This window comes from Perognathus longimembris, chromosome 2, assembly GCF_023159225.1.
Source record: "Perognathus longimembris pacificus isolate PPM17 chromosome 2, ASM2315922v1, whole genome shotgun sequence".
In the NCBI taxonomy this organism is placed as follows: Eukaryota; Metazoa; Chordata; class Mammalia; order Rodentia; family Heteromyidae; genus Perognathus; species Perognathus longimembris.
In genome coordinates, this window is record NC_063162.1 from 153,713,330 (window position 1) to 153,730,494 (window position 17,165).

General features: G+C 65.9%; 1 protein-coding gene across 1 annotated transcript in view; it reads left to right on the forward strand.

The window, feature by feature from the left end:
- The window catches only part of Dnajb6 (DnaJ heat shock protein family (Hsp40) member B6), a 74,006-nt gene extending 68,075 nt beyond the window's left edge, over positions 1 to 5,931 (forward strand). Inside the window, exon 11 of the mRNA XM_048340541.1 lies at positions 5,648 to 5,931. The gene's annotated coding sequence lies outside the window, so the exon portion shown is untranslated. The remainder of the gene's footprint in view (positions 1 to 5,647) is intronic.
- The last annotated feature ends 11,234 nt before the right edge of the window (positions 5,932 to 17,165 follow it).

A 17,165-nucleotide genomic window follows, 5' to 3' on the forward strand; every position in this document is an offset into this window, starting at 1 on the left:
GAGGTGAGATGGAATTGCATTTCCTTTATGGTGAGAGATGTTGACCATTTCCTCCTGTGTTTGCTTTCTGACAAGTCTTTCGCTCCTTTCATGTAGGGGAGGGAGGAGGTTAGGTTTTTTTCCTTCTCTTTTTTGTCATGGGACTTGAACTTGGCCTGGACACTCCCTGCCTTGAGCTTATTTCACTCAAGGCGGGCGCTCTACCACTTGGAGCCCCCAGCACCACTTCAGGTTTTCTGAGTCTCCTGGATTTTCCTGCCTGGGCCGGCTATGGGCTGTGGTCTCGAGGGGTCAGCCTCCTGGGTAGCTGTGATGATAGCGTAAGCCCTTAGTGCTGGGGGCTAGCTTTTGTCAGATGCATTGCTGGCAAAGGACGTGGAGGCTGCCGGCTGTCATTCTAGTTTAGTGATTGTCCTTGGCTGTGCAACTTCTTATTTTAAGACCAGACGGTGGTGTAGGATCTGGAGGGTTCTCACGGGCGGAGCTGGTACCCAGCGTGCGAGCTCACACACCGCGGCAGCTCGCTCCCTCGTCTCCTCGTGCCGCACGGCTAACCCTTCACCGCCACTTAGATTTGGTCTCACTGCGTCTCCCAGGGCAGCCCCGTCCCGTCGGCTGGGCAACTTACGTCTGGGCGTGACGGTCGTGTGTGTGCGGCGACAGGCTTCTCATCCCATCTGCCCGTGGGGCCCGAGGCCTGCCGGGGGCCTCAGCACGCCCCCCCCCCCCCCCCCGCCCCGGGGTAAAGCTGAATGAATGCCAGCCGTGCCCGGTGCTTCCCGGCGCTGTGGCCCTGAGTGCAGGGGTCCCCGCTGGGCCCGGTGGAGTCACAGGCCTTGTGTGCTTACGATGGCTCCTGCTCCCGGCTCTGGGGAGTTGGAACTGGACGCCAGCCTCACCCGGGTTCTGCCCTAGCGGAGCACCGCCGAGACCACGACTCCCCCTCTCCAGGAAGGCTTTGCCACCAGGGCGTGGAGTTTCTTGCCTCTCCCTGTAAGGGTAGGAAGGGATGGGGGAAGCCCTGTGTGCGGAGCTGTGCCCTCAGCCACCGAATTCAATTCTTTATTTTTGTGTGTGTGCTCGTCTTGGGGATTGAACTGGGGGCCTGGCTGGTGTCCCTTAGCATTTTCTGGACTCAAGGCCGACACTACCATGGGAGAAACAACTACCACCTCACCTCAGGCCTTTGGATGGTTAGTTGGAGATAAAGAGTCTCACTGTCCTTCCTGCCCAGGCTGGCTCAAAGGATCCTCAGACACCAGCCTGGCGAGTAGCTAGGATTACCGGTGAGAGCTGCCAGTGCTGAGTTCAGTTGAGAGGTGCCTGCCCCCCCCCCCCCCCCCCCCGCAAACCTGCCCTGGGCACAGGACAGTCTGCAATCTGATGCCAGCACGTCTGCGCTCTGCGTTTGCTGGAGTGTCTCACTCTCCCCGCGGTCCCCATGGAGGACGCAGAGCAGCTCTGGAGACTGGTTCTGTCTGGGGAGGTAAATTGTCCTCCACATAGTTTTTCATAAAAGCCGAGACTTTTTACAGTGTAGCTGTATTTTAATTCTCCTGGAAGCGGAGCTCAACATTCTTCACGCCGAGTTTTGTTTACTCTGTTACTTACCTGGGTCATTGGGCGGGAGAGTAGAGGGTTGAAGGGAAGAGACGCCATGCCGGAAGCTCAGCCGTCTCCAGCCTCTAGCCCGATTGACCAGCCAGGAAGCAGCACCTGTCCGACTCGGGGTCTTCGCTCCTAAGGGGACCCCCCCCCCCGGACCACTGATGGACCAGTCATGTCTTTTGGGGTGCAGCTGCGGGCCCCGCAGCGTGGTGGGGGGGCGCCTGAGGCCGAGTGCCGCGTGAGCGCCATCTGGGGGCCCCGGGCCGAGCCTGTGCCCCGCCGGCGGTGACGGCCCCTCAGCTCCAAGGTAAGTGAGAAGGGCGGAGGCGGCCAGCGTGCGCTGGAGGGCTGTCCCTGCCCCACGGGGACCGGGCTGCACCTCACGCCCGGGAGGCTGCTGTTCACCCCCCCCCCCACTTCAGTGGTAACTGTGTGATTGTAACCCCGCGGGCTTGTGGGAGGCGACTCCCCCCGCGGCGGGGCTGGCGGCCCCGGAGTCCCCTGCGCTCTGGGTCTCCTGCGGCTGGGCCGGGCCGGGCTGGGCTGGGCCGGGCGGGCTGTGGCGGCTCCCTTGCGGTGTCGAGCTCTCCACGGCTGGGTGATGTGGTGACTGCTGTCGAGGGTGATAGGCGGCAGCCACTCACGGGGGGTGCCCCTGGGGAACGCTTCTCTGGGGCAGGGTGGGAGAAGACCTCGGGGCACGTCCGAGGCGGAGTTCAGCGGTGCTCACACCCGGGTCCCCCAGCCTGGGGACGCGCGGAGTGCACTGTCGGTGCGAGGGCTTGCACACGCGGGGGCTCTGTGGCCAGGTCTCACCTGTGCTCCGTGTGTGTGAGCCCACCCGGCTCCGGGTCAGCGGCGGGGAAAGGCGCGTCCCCCTTCGGTGTGGGGCGGGTGGCCCGTGGGCGGGACAGTGGCGCTGTGGAGATCTGCGGTGGGGAGCGCGACGGAGGAGGAGGGGCCACGGGGCTGCCGCGTGGGGTCCGCACCGCCCCCGCCCCCGCCGTGGTCGTGCAAGGCGGCACTCTCGTCCAGGTGTGAGGTGCACTAAGGGCGTCCGTCCTCCCCTCCCAGGCCCAGCGGCCCTCCTCCAGAACCGCCTCCCGGGAGGCAGGCGGCGGGGGCGGAGGCCGCGCTCACGGCCGTCCCGTGTGCTTTCAGGTGTGGCCGACGCCGAGGGCCCTGGCGGAGGAATGCCTGCGGAGAGGCCAGCACTCCCTGCCAGCCACCACGTCCACCGGCACGCGCCCGCCCCAGCCGCCCCGCGCCGGCCCCCGCGGCCAGACCCACGCCTCACCCCGTCGTGGACGACAGCGAGGAGCGAGACCGGCCTCGGGTCCCCGGCCACTGGGACACCCCCGTGACCTCAGCAGGTGTGCAGGAGGGAGCTGGCGCGGCGGAACCCCAGAGCGACCCGCCCCCGGACGCAGAGCAGCGAGAAGGGAAGTGCCACCGGTGCTGCTGGCTCCTGACCTGAGCGCGCGCGGGGAGCCGGGGACCGGCGTGGAGGCGGGGGCTGCCCGCGCCCCTGCCCGCGCCCCCGACGGCTCCGCGGAGGCCTGGCCACGGCGGCTCAAAGGCGACCCCAAGATTAAAACGGGGGGGTCCTAGCGCTTGCGACACGTGTGCGGTGTGTTGTGTGAGCCAGGACGAGAGCTCCTGGGATTGCACACGCCCCTGGAGCCCCAGGGCTCCCTCCCTCTGCCCCCCGAGCTCTGGAGCCCCGCTCTGCCCTCCTCCCTCTCTGAGCGCCGAGGACTCGATGGGTTATCGGCAAATAGACGCTGCGGTGTCCCCCCAGGGGAAGACTCGAGCCCCCGGGCTGGTGATAGCGGGCAAAGCCGGGGTGCCGTGTGAGCGGCAAGCAGGGGAGGATAAGGGTTCATTCCCTCACCAATGCAGTGGCTCAGATAAGGCAGAGGACCCGTGCACCAGCTCCAAGAGCCTGCCGGGGGCTCAGATGCCCGTGTCTGGCCGGCCGGCCTGCTTTGTGGAAGAGGTGCCCGCCGTGAGAGAAGCTTGGTAACGGGGGGGGGGGGCAGCACTTCGCGTGCAGCTAGGGGAGTGGCGGTTGGGGAGGCAGTCGGCCTGGCTCTGCGTTTGGGAAGGTGGCGCTCTGAGCCAAACCCAGAGCAGCACCCCGAAGCCTGCCGCCGCCGAGGAGTCACGAGGTCTGGCTGCTCAGTAGCCTCCGCCTCTGCCCTGTTTCAGTTCTTTGACCCATTTTTGGCAGTGCTAGGTCGTGACCTTGGCAAGCAGGCGCCGATTCTGCACTTGGGCCGCGTGCCCTGGCCTGGACACTGTTCCTGGGCTTCCGGCCGGCCTTGTTTCCTCTCCTTCCCTGGGGAGGGAGCACAGAGCCCGGGCCTGCTAAGCATGTGTTCTGACACTAGCCACAGCCCTCTCCCAGGCGCGGTGGCCTTTCTCTTGCTAACCAGCCAGCACTTTTACCACTGAGCTGATTTTGTGTGTGTGTGTGTGCATGTGCGTGCACGCACGTGTCAGGGCCTGGGCACTGGCTCGGAACTGTGTGATCCTCAGATCTCAGCCTCCTGAGCACCTAGGATTACAGGGGGGCACCCTCTTTGAGTGGCGCATAGGAGTAGACTCGTGAATGCAGCACAAGTCCCTTGCGCCAGGGAAGGGGGACTGGCCCGGGACGCAGGAGTGCTGGTCCTGTGGAGAGCCCCGGGGGGCAGCAGGGTGTCCGCAGCTCCTCTCCTGGCCTTACGATAGCTTGCTTGGCTTGGCTTGGCTTTTTTTTTTTTTTTTCTTTTTTGCTAGTTCTGGGGCTTGAACTCAGGGCCTGAGCACTGTCCCCCACTTCTTTTGCTCTACCACTTGAGCCACAGTGTCACTTCCGGCTCTTTCCGTATATGTGGTGCTGAGGAATTGAACCCAGGGCTTTGTACATGCTAGGCAGGCACTCCGCCACTAGGCCACACTCCCAGCTCACCTCTTTTCCAGACCCCGGTTCTCAGATGTTGGCCTCCTCGGCTGTGGCTGTGATTTCCTTCCGGGGGGTGCCAGGACCAGGCCTGGGCTTCCCTTTGTGCTGTGAGATGGTGGGGGGTGCTGGGGCTGCAGCTGGGTGGGGGCAGCTCAGCAGGACTGCACGGAGAGCCCGGGCTGGGGTTAGAGCCCCTGGTTTCTGGGGCAGTGACTCGGAGTTGGCCATGTTGGCGGTTGCTTTTTTCTTGTGGTGCTGGGGAGTGAGCCCAGGCCCTTGCCCGGGCTGGGTGAGCACTCTCCTGCTGAGCCACCTCCACCTCCATGGCTCTGCCTTCTGTCACTCACTGCTGGGACATGGACGGCTGGCCCGGCCTCCACGCGCAAGGCAGACGCCACAGACCAGGAAGCACGCACAGATGTGGCGCTGGTGGTGGCGTGGCAGGGCTGGCGGTGGTGCCGTGCGTTTGTGAGTTGTGCACACTATGCGCTGTGAGGGGTGTGAGCGTTAGCGGTGCTTGCAGTTTTGCAGGCTGAAGCAGGTGGCTGCCTGGGGTGCTGCGGAAGGCCGCGTCCTCGCGGGGGCCTCGCCTGTGTCCTCGCGCAGTGTGAGCCGCGGGGGCCTCTCCAGCCCTGGCCACGCCCGCCCCGCCTGCCCGCCCTGCGGGGGACCAGGTCTGCCTTGCGGCAGGCCCAAGGGCAGGAGTCTTGGTTTCTGGCCTCAGGGGGTCGGGTCTGTCCTTCGCCTTGGGCCCCGCGCTGGCAGGGCGCGCACGGCACAGGAAAGAAACGAGAGCGGGAGGGCAGGGCGGGCGGGCGTTGCAGGCAGAGCCTCGGGGGGCTCGGCGTGGCTGCTGGCGGCGGCTGGCGGAGGCGCGGGGGGCGGTGAGCAGGCGGACGGAAGTTCCCAGATCTGGACCGCACAGATGACTTTGCTCCGCGACCTGCCCGCCTCGCCTGAGGAAGCAGGTGCTGCCGTGCAGTGTTTCACAAGCTGTGTTTCCGTAGGGGCCAAAGAAGGTGGCAAGAGGAAGAAACAGAAGCAGAAAGAGGACTCGAAGAAGAGAAGCCGACCAAAGGGAACCACTAGGCCGGCCTCGCCGCGGCGGCTGGCCCCGCCCGCCCTCCTGCCCGCGTGTGCCGCGCACGTGCAGCAGCCGCAGCGCCTTCTCGCTTAGCGGGATTGTGAACGTGTACACGCTCGCGGGTCGGTAGGATCAGGGCGTCGAGACGGAGGTGACAATCACGGGTGGCGTGGTCGATGTCTGGGACACCGCCTCGACGTTGTCACTCTGCTTTTTTTCTCCAGCACTAAATGGGTTAGTGTTCTCCTCTTGAGTCGCGAGGCTCTGTCTTGCCCTCTCCAGCGGGATGTGGGGTAGCGGTGGGAGTTCCGTAAGGCACCGCCCGAGCCCGGGCGCGTCTCCGGGACACACCCTCCTTCCCGCGGGCGGGCATACGTCCGAGTGCCCCGCGCCTCACGCGGGCCGCCTCCGTCGCTTCGCGTGCACGTAAGATCACTCCTGTAGCTGTCCAAGTCCTCTCCAAGTCCAAGTTTGACTGCAAATCTTGCTTAATTTTTTGCTAAATCTCATCTTTCTCGGATCTATGATTCTTTTTTCAGTAAGAAGGTTTTGCTCAGCAATACCATCTCTAGCTTTGACAAGTCAGGCTGATGCTGGGGCAAACCAAGCTGGCTGTTGACACACACACACACACGCACACGCACGCACACACGTGTGCCGAATGACCGGCTGTTGGGCAGAAGCTCGGCCTGAACATTTCAGTTTGCAAACCTGGGTCCCTGCAGACAGCGTTTCATTCTTGCCCGACCCCGCTGCTTCCTGGCACTGACTCGCTCGCTCGCTCGCATGCTGCTGCCGCCTAACTCTGGTTTCCCTGGAGCTGCGGGCGCCTCGTGCTCCCCACCGGCTTGTTCCTGTCCGCACGGCCCTGCAGCCCCGAGGACCTGGGTCATACTGCTTGTCCCTTGTCCTGTGGGGAGTGGGGACTGGGTTTGGAGCGGGCGGGGTGTGGCGCACCCCCACCGGGAGCCACCACCGGGCCCCGCGGGGGAGGCCTGGGCGGGGTGGTGCACCCGGCTTTGGTCGTGCACGGCACGGGCGGTCACAGTGGGCTGGACCGGTACTTAATGCGTGTGGAAAATGTGACCTTCAAAGCACAACGTGTTTTACTGCTTCCTACAAATAAAGCGTATGCACTGTTGAGTCCAGCTCTCGTGTGGTTAATGGCAGATTAGGCGGTTTGTTCCGGGTCCTCAGTGAGGGCCGAGATGCTTGGCCCTTGTGGCCACGTGGGCTCCTCTAAGGGGGCGTCGGCTGGGGATGGGGTGTGTGGCCTCCCCCGTAACCATGACAGCACCGGGGCGCCACAGTTTCCAGCTCGGAGGAGGATGGCACTGTGGCGAATTGGTTCTCCTGGCTGGAGATGGTTCCAGCGTTCTGGTTTTGCGTGCGTGTGTGCGTGAGCTGGCGCACGTGTGGGGGCGCACAGGCGCGTGCCAGTCCGAGTGCCGGGGCCCTGTTCTTGAGCTGTTTGCCATGCGAGCCACCACTCAACCCCCCGCGGCTCTGGTGTTTGATCATGCCGGCTTCGAGCCGGGGGTGCTGGGCCTGCCGTTCCTGGGGCGCCCGAGGGGGTGGCGCTGGCCCAGGGCTGGTGCCGCACACGGCTCCCCGCACGCTCGGCCCTTCCCCAGCCGGCCGCGTGGTGGCGACCATGCCGGAGCTGGGGCGCCCCTGCGCTTGGGGAGGACCCGGGGAGCGCGCCCATGGCCGCACCGTGCCATGGGGGGCGGGCGGGCGGGCGCAGGTGGAGAGGCAGGGCCGGGCGGGGTCAGGTGGCCAGGTGTGGGAGCACGGGGGCTGTGTCCAGGTTGGCGGGGGGGGGGGGGGGGGGAAGGGGGAGATGGCAGCCCAAGGCACAAAAGACACCTCTGTGGGGGGCACTTGAGCGCCTGGCCACCCCTGTTGGGCACACCCCAGATGTGGTCTCGGGGTGGGGGGAGGGGAAGAGGGCCACGTCCGGCCCTGAGTTAGGTCAGCAGCGGATGTCTATAGAATGTAATGTCCAACCTGACCTGCAGATTTGGGACCTGCATCGCGGTCCCCGCCCCAGCCCCGCACCCCCGCAGAGTGTGCCGCACAGTTAGGACGTAGTACGTTTCAATAAATGTGTGCCCCTCCCCTCCAGGAAGCAGGCTGCTTTTGGGGGGCTGGCTCTGCAGGTGGGCCCCAGGGGTCCCCCCCCCCCGTCACGTACTGGGAGGGCGGGTGCTGGGGGCGCAGGCTGTGCACTGGGCTCTCCAGCCCCGGGGCTGTGTCCCTCCTCACTGCGCCTTGTTTCTTGCGTGTGTGTGCACACGCACACACCAGTGCCAGGCTTGGCCTCAGGGCCTGGGGGCTGTCCATCCCTGAGCTGCTTTTTGTTCCAGGCTAGCCCTCTCCCACTTGCTCCACAGGGTCACTTCCGGCCTTTTCTGTCTGTGGGGTGCTGAGGAATCGAACCCAGGGCCTCGTGCATGCTCGGCGCGCGCTCTCCCGCTAGGCCGCCTTCCCAGCCTCACCTAGCTTTGTAAACGAGGGCTGGCACCCTACCACTGGAGCCACACCCCACCTCCTGGCTTCCGCTTCCCGAGTAGCTGGGGTTACAGGCGTGACCAGTCCTCGTTCTTAGGGCACCCGTAGTTTCTGTGGACAGGAATTTGTGCACGTCTGTGGGGCACGTGTGGGGTGTGGCATTCCACGTGATCAGGTCAGGGCGATTGGCATGTCCACCTGGCCTTCCCCATTCTACCACAGGTCTCAGAAGTCAGCCATCCTAAGACCACCGAGTCACTGAACACTGCCAGGGAGGAGGGCCCTGATCTGGGCCACCCAGGCTCGGGCCCTTCCTGGGCCTCTAATTCAGAGGGTCCCCCTCCTCGGCTGCCCTCCCCTCCTGCTCCCCCTCCCCCTCCCCGCCCCCCGCATGCCCTCGGGGCCTCAGCCCAGGTGTGGCCGCTTCCCACTTGTCCCCCGTCTTTTTTGTGGTAGGCGCTGGTTCTGAGGCTTGGACTCACTGGGCTCACTCCCTGAGCTCTTCTGCTCCAGGCTCCCTGGGGGAGGGGGAGGGGGAGGAGGAAGGGGGAGGGAGGGAGGGGGAGACCCTGGAGTGGCCCGGAGGAGCCATCCCTGGCCGGGTTTACGTTGTCTCTCTTGGGCCCTTCCTGATTGCCAATCGCCTTCAGAAAGGAGGGACAGGCAGCGTGGAGCAGGCCGCCCCTCCAGCCCTAGCCCAGGTAGGGGCCGTCCCCCACCCGGCAGAGCCAGGGGCCTGCGCTGCAGGCGTCTCCTCCCGTGGACACGGGCCAGGACTGTGGGGCTGAACGGAGGTCAAGTGTGGCCCACTGCTTGCCAGGACCCTGATGGGTGAGGCCTCGTCCAGTGGTCACTCCTGTGTGCACACGGCCTCCTCCTCCAGTGGTCACTCCTGTGTGCACACGGCCCTCCTCCTCCAGTGGTCACTCCTGTGTGCACACGGCCTCCTCCTCCTCCTCCAGTGGTCACTCCTGTGTGCACACGGCCTCCTCCTCCTCCTGCAGTGGTCACTCCTGTGTGCACACGGCCTCCTCCTCCTCCTCCAGTGGTCACTCCTGTGTGCACACGGCCTCCTCCTCCTCCTCCAGTGGTCACTCCTGTGTGCACACGGCCTCCTCCTCCTCCTCCTCCTCCAGTGGTCACTCCTGTGTGCACACGGCCTCCTCCTCCTCCTCCAGTGGTCACTCCTGTGTGCACACGGCCTCCTCCTCCTCCTCCAGTGGTCACTCCTGTGTGCACACGGCCTCCTCCTCCTCCTCCAGTGGTCACTCCTGTGTGCGCACGGCCTCCTCCTCCTCCTCCAGTGGTCACTCCTGTGTGCACACGGCCTCCTCCTCCTCCTCAGTGGTCACTCCTGTGTGCGCACGGCCTCCTCCTCCTCCAGTGGTCACTCCTGTGTGCACACGGCCTCCTCCTCCTCCTCCAGTGGTCACTCCTGTGTGCACACGGCCTCCTCCTCCTCCTCCAGTGGTCACTCCTGTGTGCACGCGGCCTCCTCCTCCTCCTCCTCCTCCAGTGGTCACTCCTGTGTGCACACCGCCTCCTCCTCCTCCTCCTGCAGTGGTCACTCCTGTGTGCACACGGCCTCCTCCTCCTCCTCCAGTGGTCACTCCTGTGTGTACACGGCCTCCTCCTCCTCCTCCAGTGGTCACTCCTGTGTGTACACGGCCTCCTCCTCCTCCTCCAGTGGTCACTCCTGTGTGCACACGGCCTCCTCCTCCTCCTCCAGTGGTCACCCCTGTGTGCACACGGCCTCCTCCTCCTCCTCCAGTGGTCACTCCTGTGTGCACACGGCCTCCTCCTCCTCCTGCAGTGGTCACTCCTGTGTGCACGCGGCCTCCTCCTCCTCCAGTGGTCACTCCTGTGTGCACATGGCCTCCTCCTCCTCCTCCTCCAGTGGTCACTCCTGTGTGCACACGGCCTCCTCCTCCTCCAGTGGTCACTCCCGTGTGCACACGGCCTCCTCCTCCTCCTCCAGTGGTCACTCCTGTGTGCACACGGCCTCCTCCTCCTCCAGTGGTCACTCCTGTGTGCACACGCCCTCCTCCTCCTCCAGTGGTCACTCCTGTGTGCACACGGCCTCCTCCTCCTCCTCCAGTGGTCACTCCTGTGTGCACACGGCCTCCTCCTCCTCCTCCAGTGGTCACTCCTGTGTGCACACGGCCTCCTCCTCCTCCTCCAGTGGTCACTCCTGTGTGCACACGGCCTCCTCCTCCTCCTCCTCCAGTGGTCACTCCTGTGTGCACACAGCCTCCTCCTCCTCCAGTGGTCACTCCTGTGTGCACACGGCCTCCTCCTCCTCCTGCAGTGGTCACTCCTGTGTGCACACGGCCTCCTCCTCCTCCTCCTCCAGTGGGTCACGCCCCTCCGTGCACACCGCCTGCCCGTCCAGTGGGTCACTGCGTGGATGTGTTGAATGAGGGCGGTTGCTCAGAGGCTTGAACCCTGGGCTAAAGCCGTCTCCCCATCTCGGTGTCCTGAGCATCTGGGAGCAGAAGTCAATGGCACCGCGGCAAGCCAAGGTGAAGTACGTTAAAGTCGGATTTCATTTTATCAAGCTGTTGTACAGAGGTTGTCATTCCATAAGCCGGGTAGTGAATGGGCCTCTCTCCCGGGGCCGCGTCCGCCCTTCCTTCCCTGCCCCTCTGTGTCTCGCTCGCAGTTCCCCCGTGTCTGCGTGGCTGGGTGAGGATTTCATTGATTCGCTGGCTGTTTAATGCTCCTCACAGAAGACAGTCCTGGTGCGGCGGTTCCACGATGCACTCCCTCCCGTGGTCACCAGAGGGCGCCGCGACCACGCAAACCACGGCTCCCGGGTCCCACCTCTGGCCGCCGGACACCGAGGGGGTCGTGGCCGTGCACACAGCGTGCTGCACAGCGGGGAGACCCCACACCCACGGGCCTCGAGTCCGCGCGCGCCTCAGCCTGGCCGCCCGTGGAGTGAGTCCCCGCCTGGCCCGTCTCCCCCTCACGGCCTGGCAGAGGCAGCCGAGCCCCTGCCGTCCAGGTGACACCCAGCCCGGCCAGGGCGCACAGCGCTGGGAGTAAGGGCGATTCGAGGGCCGGAGCGTTACACGCTAGAACGTAAATCGTGGTCTTGGGGGAGCAAGTGTTTCATAAAATACGATCACGTGCGTGAAAGGTCATTGCTCTGAGGTGTGGATTCCTACCGCCACTTCCAGGGACACAGAGTGGGAATATAAAAGTTTTAGAATGAATAATATTGTACCATTTGTAAGGAAGTGCAAAGACTTGGAAAAAGTTCTATTGAGTGAAGTAAGCCGGACGCGGAGAAACAAAGGCCGCATGACCCCCTCGTTTGCGTGAGCTAGGATGAGCCTGTCCACCTGCAAGCAAACACGCTGGGCCTTAGGCGAGAGGCGGCGCGCGAACTACACATAACCGTAACATCGTACATATAATAGACTACGGCGAGCTCACGTAGTGTGATCTTGTAGAAAGACAAAGTCCAGCGAAATGGGAAATGGGAACACGGGGGAGGAGAGTGGAACCGGCGGGGGGGGGGGAGGCGAGTCCAGGCGAGGATTGAGTGCCGGTACCGCAGGAGGAGAGCGCGCGTGGAGGAGGCGGAGGCGGAGGAAGGCGCCCCGCAATCACAAATGGCCTTGTTGCGTGGCTCCTTCTTTGTACAACTACTTCAAGATAACGTAAGTTTGGGGCGGTTTTAAATTTGGTAGGAAGAGGAGTGGACCAGAAGGGATGGCGCCGCACCCAACACTGACTGCATGGCAGTTAAAATGCAGAATGGCCACGGGTGTGTGTGTGTGTGTGTGTGTGTGCGTGTGTGTGTGCTTTGAACTTTAGAAGCCACTGAAAAGAGTTCAGAGACGATGTGGAAAATATTTTCATCCATAGTTTGAGAAATGCAAGATTCAGGGGGAGGCGGGGAAATGAGGGAGGAGGTAACGAGTTGGATAAGAAATGGACTCCCTGCCTTCCGTATGGAACTGTAAGCCCTCTGCACATCACTTTAACAATAAGTGAAAACCAAAAAAAGAAATGCAAGATTCACGGCTGGGCTCCGGTGGCTCGCACCTGTCACCCCAGCTACTCAGGAGCCTGAGCTCTGAGGATCGCGGTTTGAAGCCAGCCCGGGCAGCCAAGTCCGTGAGACTCCTGTCTCCAGCCAAGCATCAAAAAGCGGAAAGTAGAGCTGTGGCTCCAGTGGTAGAGCGCTAGCCTTGAGCAGAGAGCTCAGGGACAGCGCCTGGGCCCTGAGTTCAAGCCCCAGGACTGGGGTTATGTATATGTGTGTGCGTGTGTGTGTGTGTGTGTGCACGCACACACATAAGCGGTGGGGACACAGGGCAGGAGTCTGGAACTGGTAGGAAGTAACCCGGCAGTCACTACAGAGCGGACTCCGCCGTCAGCCCCACTGGACCCTGTAGCTAGGACCAGGAAATCAAGATGGCGCTGGGGCTCCCAGGACTCAGCACCCCCTCAGCGAGGCTCAGAAGGGCTTGCCCTCCTCCCGGGGGTGGGGGGGGTGGGGACCCCCACCAGGGCATCCCGTGGTGCTCCGGTCCTCGGCCTGTGCTGGGGGCCTGGCCCCGTTGGCCACGGGTCTCCGCAGCGCTCCCAGAGTCCTCCTAACGAAGCCACCTGAGGACACGGGGGGACCCCCGGAGACAGGCCCCCCGAGGCACGCAGGAGGAGGGGCCACGGGGCGAGGCCACGCGAGGTGGCCACGTGTCCAGCAGCCGAGGACACGGACGGCCAGCGGGACACCGTCTGCTGAGCCCCTGTGTGTGGGGACCCAGTGACGAGCGGTCGGTCGGTCTGTCTGTCTGTCTGTCTGTCGGTCGGCCCGCAGCCCGTGCTGTGAGGCAGGTGGGGGTGGAGGGAAAGCGTCTGAGTGCGGGGCCGGGCGCGGGGGTTGGCACGGGCCGAGGGCGTCCGCACGGGTCCTGGGTGTGCCCTGCGAGCCCCGGTGTCGCGCTGACGGACGCCCTGCCTGCGCCTTCCTCTCCAACGTGACCCGGGCCTTACCACTGACGCAATGTCTGTCTGTCTTTCCTCATGGCCACATCTGGTCTTCTCCGCCTCTGTCCGGTGTCACTTATTTGGTGTCCAGTGAAAGTGACAAGAACGTATGAGGACGGCGACAGTGGAGTCTGAGCGGGCGGGCGGTGCCCGGCTCCAGCCCGAGGCAGCCGGGGCCGGCACGGAGCCAGCGCAGTGATGTGGCTCATTCCTGTAATCCTGTCCACTCCAGAGGCTGAGATCAGGAGGAAGGAGGTTCAAAGTCAGCCTGGCAGACCCTTCTCAGGCGGGAGCCGGGTGGGGGACACATGCCAGGCGTTCCAGCTACAGGAGTGAACACGTGGATCAAAGGCTTGGCCACCCTGAGCCAAGTGACACCCCCATCTCAAAATAGCCGCGCAAAAAAAGGCAAGCGGTGTGGGCCAGAGACAGTGTCGGCCTGGCAAGTGGAAATCCCTGAGTTCAAATCCCAGTAACCACGCACACATGCGGAATGGGTTCTGCGTGACAGATGAACACCTCACCCCCAGCCAGGAGCCACCTGGCCTAGAACCGTAGCTGATTTCTGACCTTGGGCTTTCATTCATTTACTCAGTCGTGGGGCTTGAACTCAGGCCCGGGGCGCCGTCCCTGAGCTCTTTAGCTCAAGTCTAGCGCTCTACCACTTTGAGCCACAGCTCCATGTCTGGTTTGCGGGTGGTTGGTTGGAGATGAGAGTCTCATGGGCCCTCCTGCCCGGGCTGGCTTTGAACCTGGATATTCAGCTCTCAGCCTCGGGAGGAGCCGCAGGTGCCTGGCTCGTTCGGTTGTTTACCGGGTGGTCTCGGCTCTGCGCTCCTGGGCCGGGGCTCTGCCGCTGAGCCCGCGGGGCGTCTCGGTGCGTGAGCAGCAGGTGCTGTGCCCGGCAAGGACCCCGGAAGCGTGCGGCTGTGCTCACCCTGGGGCCTGGCTCCGGCCCACCCCTCTGCTTCTAGGGCAGAATGCAGAGCCCCGGGCCTGGGGGCCTCTGAGGGCCCAGTCAGGGGGCAGTGCCTGCCGTGGTCCTCTCCCACAGTGGTGCGCGTGCATGGGTGCGCGTGTGGTGCACGTGTGCGTGGGTGCGCGTGTATGGGTGCGCGTGTGCACGCGCGCGTGGCCAGAGTCAACACGACGCTCAAGGTGGGAGAGCATGGCCTGCCCTCATGGGAGGAGGCCCCCCCCCAGCGGGCGTGCGGCGGGGAGGCGGCGCCGCGAGGGGATCTGGGCCCCGAGGCCGCGCAGGGAAGCTGAGGCGGCCGCAGGGCTGAGGATGCGCCCCGAAGCCACTGCTGCCCGGGGTGGAAGGAAGACCGGCCGAGAGGAGCCACGCCCGCCGCCTGGACAAACGCCGACCTGGCCGGTCCCGGACGCCGGGCCCCGCCCTGCGCACTGGCCCTGGCCCCGCCCCCTGCGCCTGGCCCCGCCCTTGCCCCGCCCCACGGGCCTGGCCCGCCCCTGGCCCCGCCCCTGGGCCTGGCCCCGCCCCGCCCCTGGGCCTGGCCCCGCCCCTGGCCCCGCCCCTGGCCCCGCCCCGAGCCTGGCCCCGCCCCTGGCTCCCGGCGGTTTGGGAGCTGGGGGCGCTGGGGGCGCTGGGGGCTTCTTCCCTCCTCCGACCCGAGGCCGCCTCAGCCGCGGTTCCCTTCCGTCCCTGTCCCCGCGGCCCCAGGAGCTGCCCGGGGCCGTCCTGCGGCGCTCGCCGGCCCCGAGGTCTCTGGCTGTGCTTCCCCGCCGCTCGCTCTCCTCCGCCCTCCCGGTGACGGTGGCCGCGTGGGGGGGGGCGGGGTCCCCTGGGGGGAGCGCGGAGGGGGCGCTGCAGGGCCCTGCGGGGTGCCGGGTGCCCCCTCCTTCCCCGGGAGCCCCCGGGCAGCCGCCCGCGCTGGCCGCTCTGCCCGTGGACCCCGAGGTCCCGGTCCTGGGGTGGGTCTGGGGGGCCCCTCCCCACTGCGGGAGGCGGGGGGGGTTGGGGGGGCCCTCCCCACTGCGGGGGACCTGGGGGTGTTGGGGGGCCCTCCCCACTGCGGGGGACCTGGGGGTGTTGGGGGGCCCTCCCCACTGTGGGAGGCCTGGGGGGCTGGGGGGCCCTCCCCACTGTGGGAGGCCTGGGGGGGCTGGGGGGCCCTCCCCACTGTGGGAGGCCTGGGGGGGCTGGGGGGCCCTCCCCACTGTGGGAGGCCTGGGGGGGCTGGGGGGCCCTCCCCACTGCTGGAGGCGGGGGGGGGGTGGGGCTGGGGGGGTCCCTCCCCACTGTGGGAGGCCGGGGGGGCCGGGGGCCCTCCCCACTGCGGGAGGCCCACTGCGGGGGACCTGGGGGGGCTAGGGCGGCCCTCCCCACTGCGGGAGGCGGGGGGGGGGCGGGGGGAGTAGAGGGTTTGGTGAGGACCTGGTTTTGTTCTCCCGGGCTGGGGCTGTTCTTGCTTTTCGATCCCCGAGGCCCCGGGGTGAATAGCAGAGGCTTGCGCGTTTTTTAATTTAAAATTTTCTTTACAGGCAAACCCGAGCGCTGCTTGATGATTCACCGGCTTCAGATCCCGCAGCTCGCACGGAGGCAAAGACGGCATCAGAAAGAAAGCAAAAGCTACACGGAGACCCCTCCACGGCCACCTGTCCCCAGGCGGGGGGGGTGTCCCCAGGGGGGGTGTCCGGGGGGGTGTCCCCAGGCTGGGGGTGTCCCGGGGGGGTGTCCCCAGGCGGGGGGTGTCCACAGGGGGGGTGTCCCCGGGGGGGTGTCCCCAGACGGGGGGGGGGGCGGTCCAGAGGCCCTGCCACCAGCAAGCACTGCTCTGCAGGCAGCCGGAACCCAGGATCAGGCTGTGGGCCCGGGGCTGGGCTAGGGGCCTGCAGTGGGGACACCCCAACACAACGGGGGATCCTAGGAGCAAACCGAGCCGTGGAAGCCCTGGCCAGGCCTTCTTCATCCAGCGCTGTCCCCCAGACTTCCTCCCGTGCCAGGCCAGTGCAGCGCCAGTGCACCAGGCCCTGGGGCCCCTGCGAAGCCACGTCGGGGAGCCGGCCAGGGCCCCCGGGGCTGCCAGCCCACTCTGCACCGCCACCGTTCTGGGCTGCAGACTAGCGGGCCAGGTTCTGCTGAAGCAGCGTGTGTGTGTGTGTGTGTGTGTGTGCGTGTGTGTGTGTGCATGAGATTTTTTCTGTGTAAACTGCTATCCCTTTGCATTAAAATAATAACCGGATTAGTGTAATATCTGCCTGACTTGGCATCGACGTCCGTGTCACGGGAGGAAAAGGCTCACGGGGCTCCTGCCCCCGAGCTGGGGCCCTGGCCTCCGCCCTCAGACCCGAGCCGGGGCCCTGGCCTCCGCCCTCAGACCCGAGCCGGGGCCCTGGCCTCCGCCCTCAGACCCGAGCCGGGGCCCTGGCCTCCGCCCTCAGACCCGAGCCGGGGCCCTGGCCTCCGCCCTCAGACCCGAGCCGGGGCCCTGGCCTCCGCCCTCAGACCCGAGCCGGGGCCCTGGCCTCCGCCCTCAGACCCGAGCCGTGGCCCTGGCCTCCGCCCTCAGACCCGAGCCGGGGCCCTGGCCTCCGCCCTCAGACCCGAGCCGTGGCCCTGGCCTCCGCCCTCAGACCCGAGCCGGGGCCCTGGCCTCCGCCCTCAGACCCGAGCCGGGGCCCTGGCCTCCGCCCTCAGCCCGGCCCGCACCGCCTCCCACCCTCGAGCTGGGACCCTGGCCTCCGCCCTCACCCAGGCCGCACCCCCCCCCCCCCAGTCCAGACCCCAGTCACCTCCACGTGCCGCTCCCACCCCTGTCCTCGCCGGCCGCCCCATCGCCGTTTAGGACGCCAGGTTGAATGTTCCTGACGCGTGAAGAGTGAGGCGATTTCAGCGGAGACGCTGGCGCGGGTCCCCGCCGACGCACGTGTGGGTCAATTGCTCGGGGTGGGTGGCGGCGCGAGGTCTGGGGGTGTGGGGGGGTCAGTCCACGGAGCGTCGTCAGTCTCCGTGAGGTGGGCGCGGGGCGGGGCGGGGCGGGG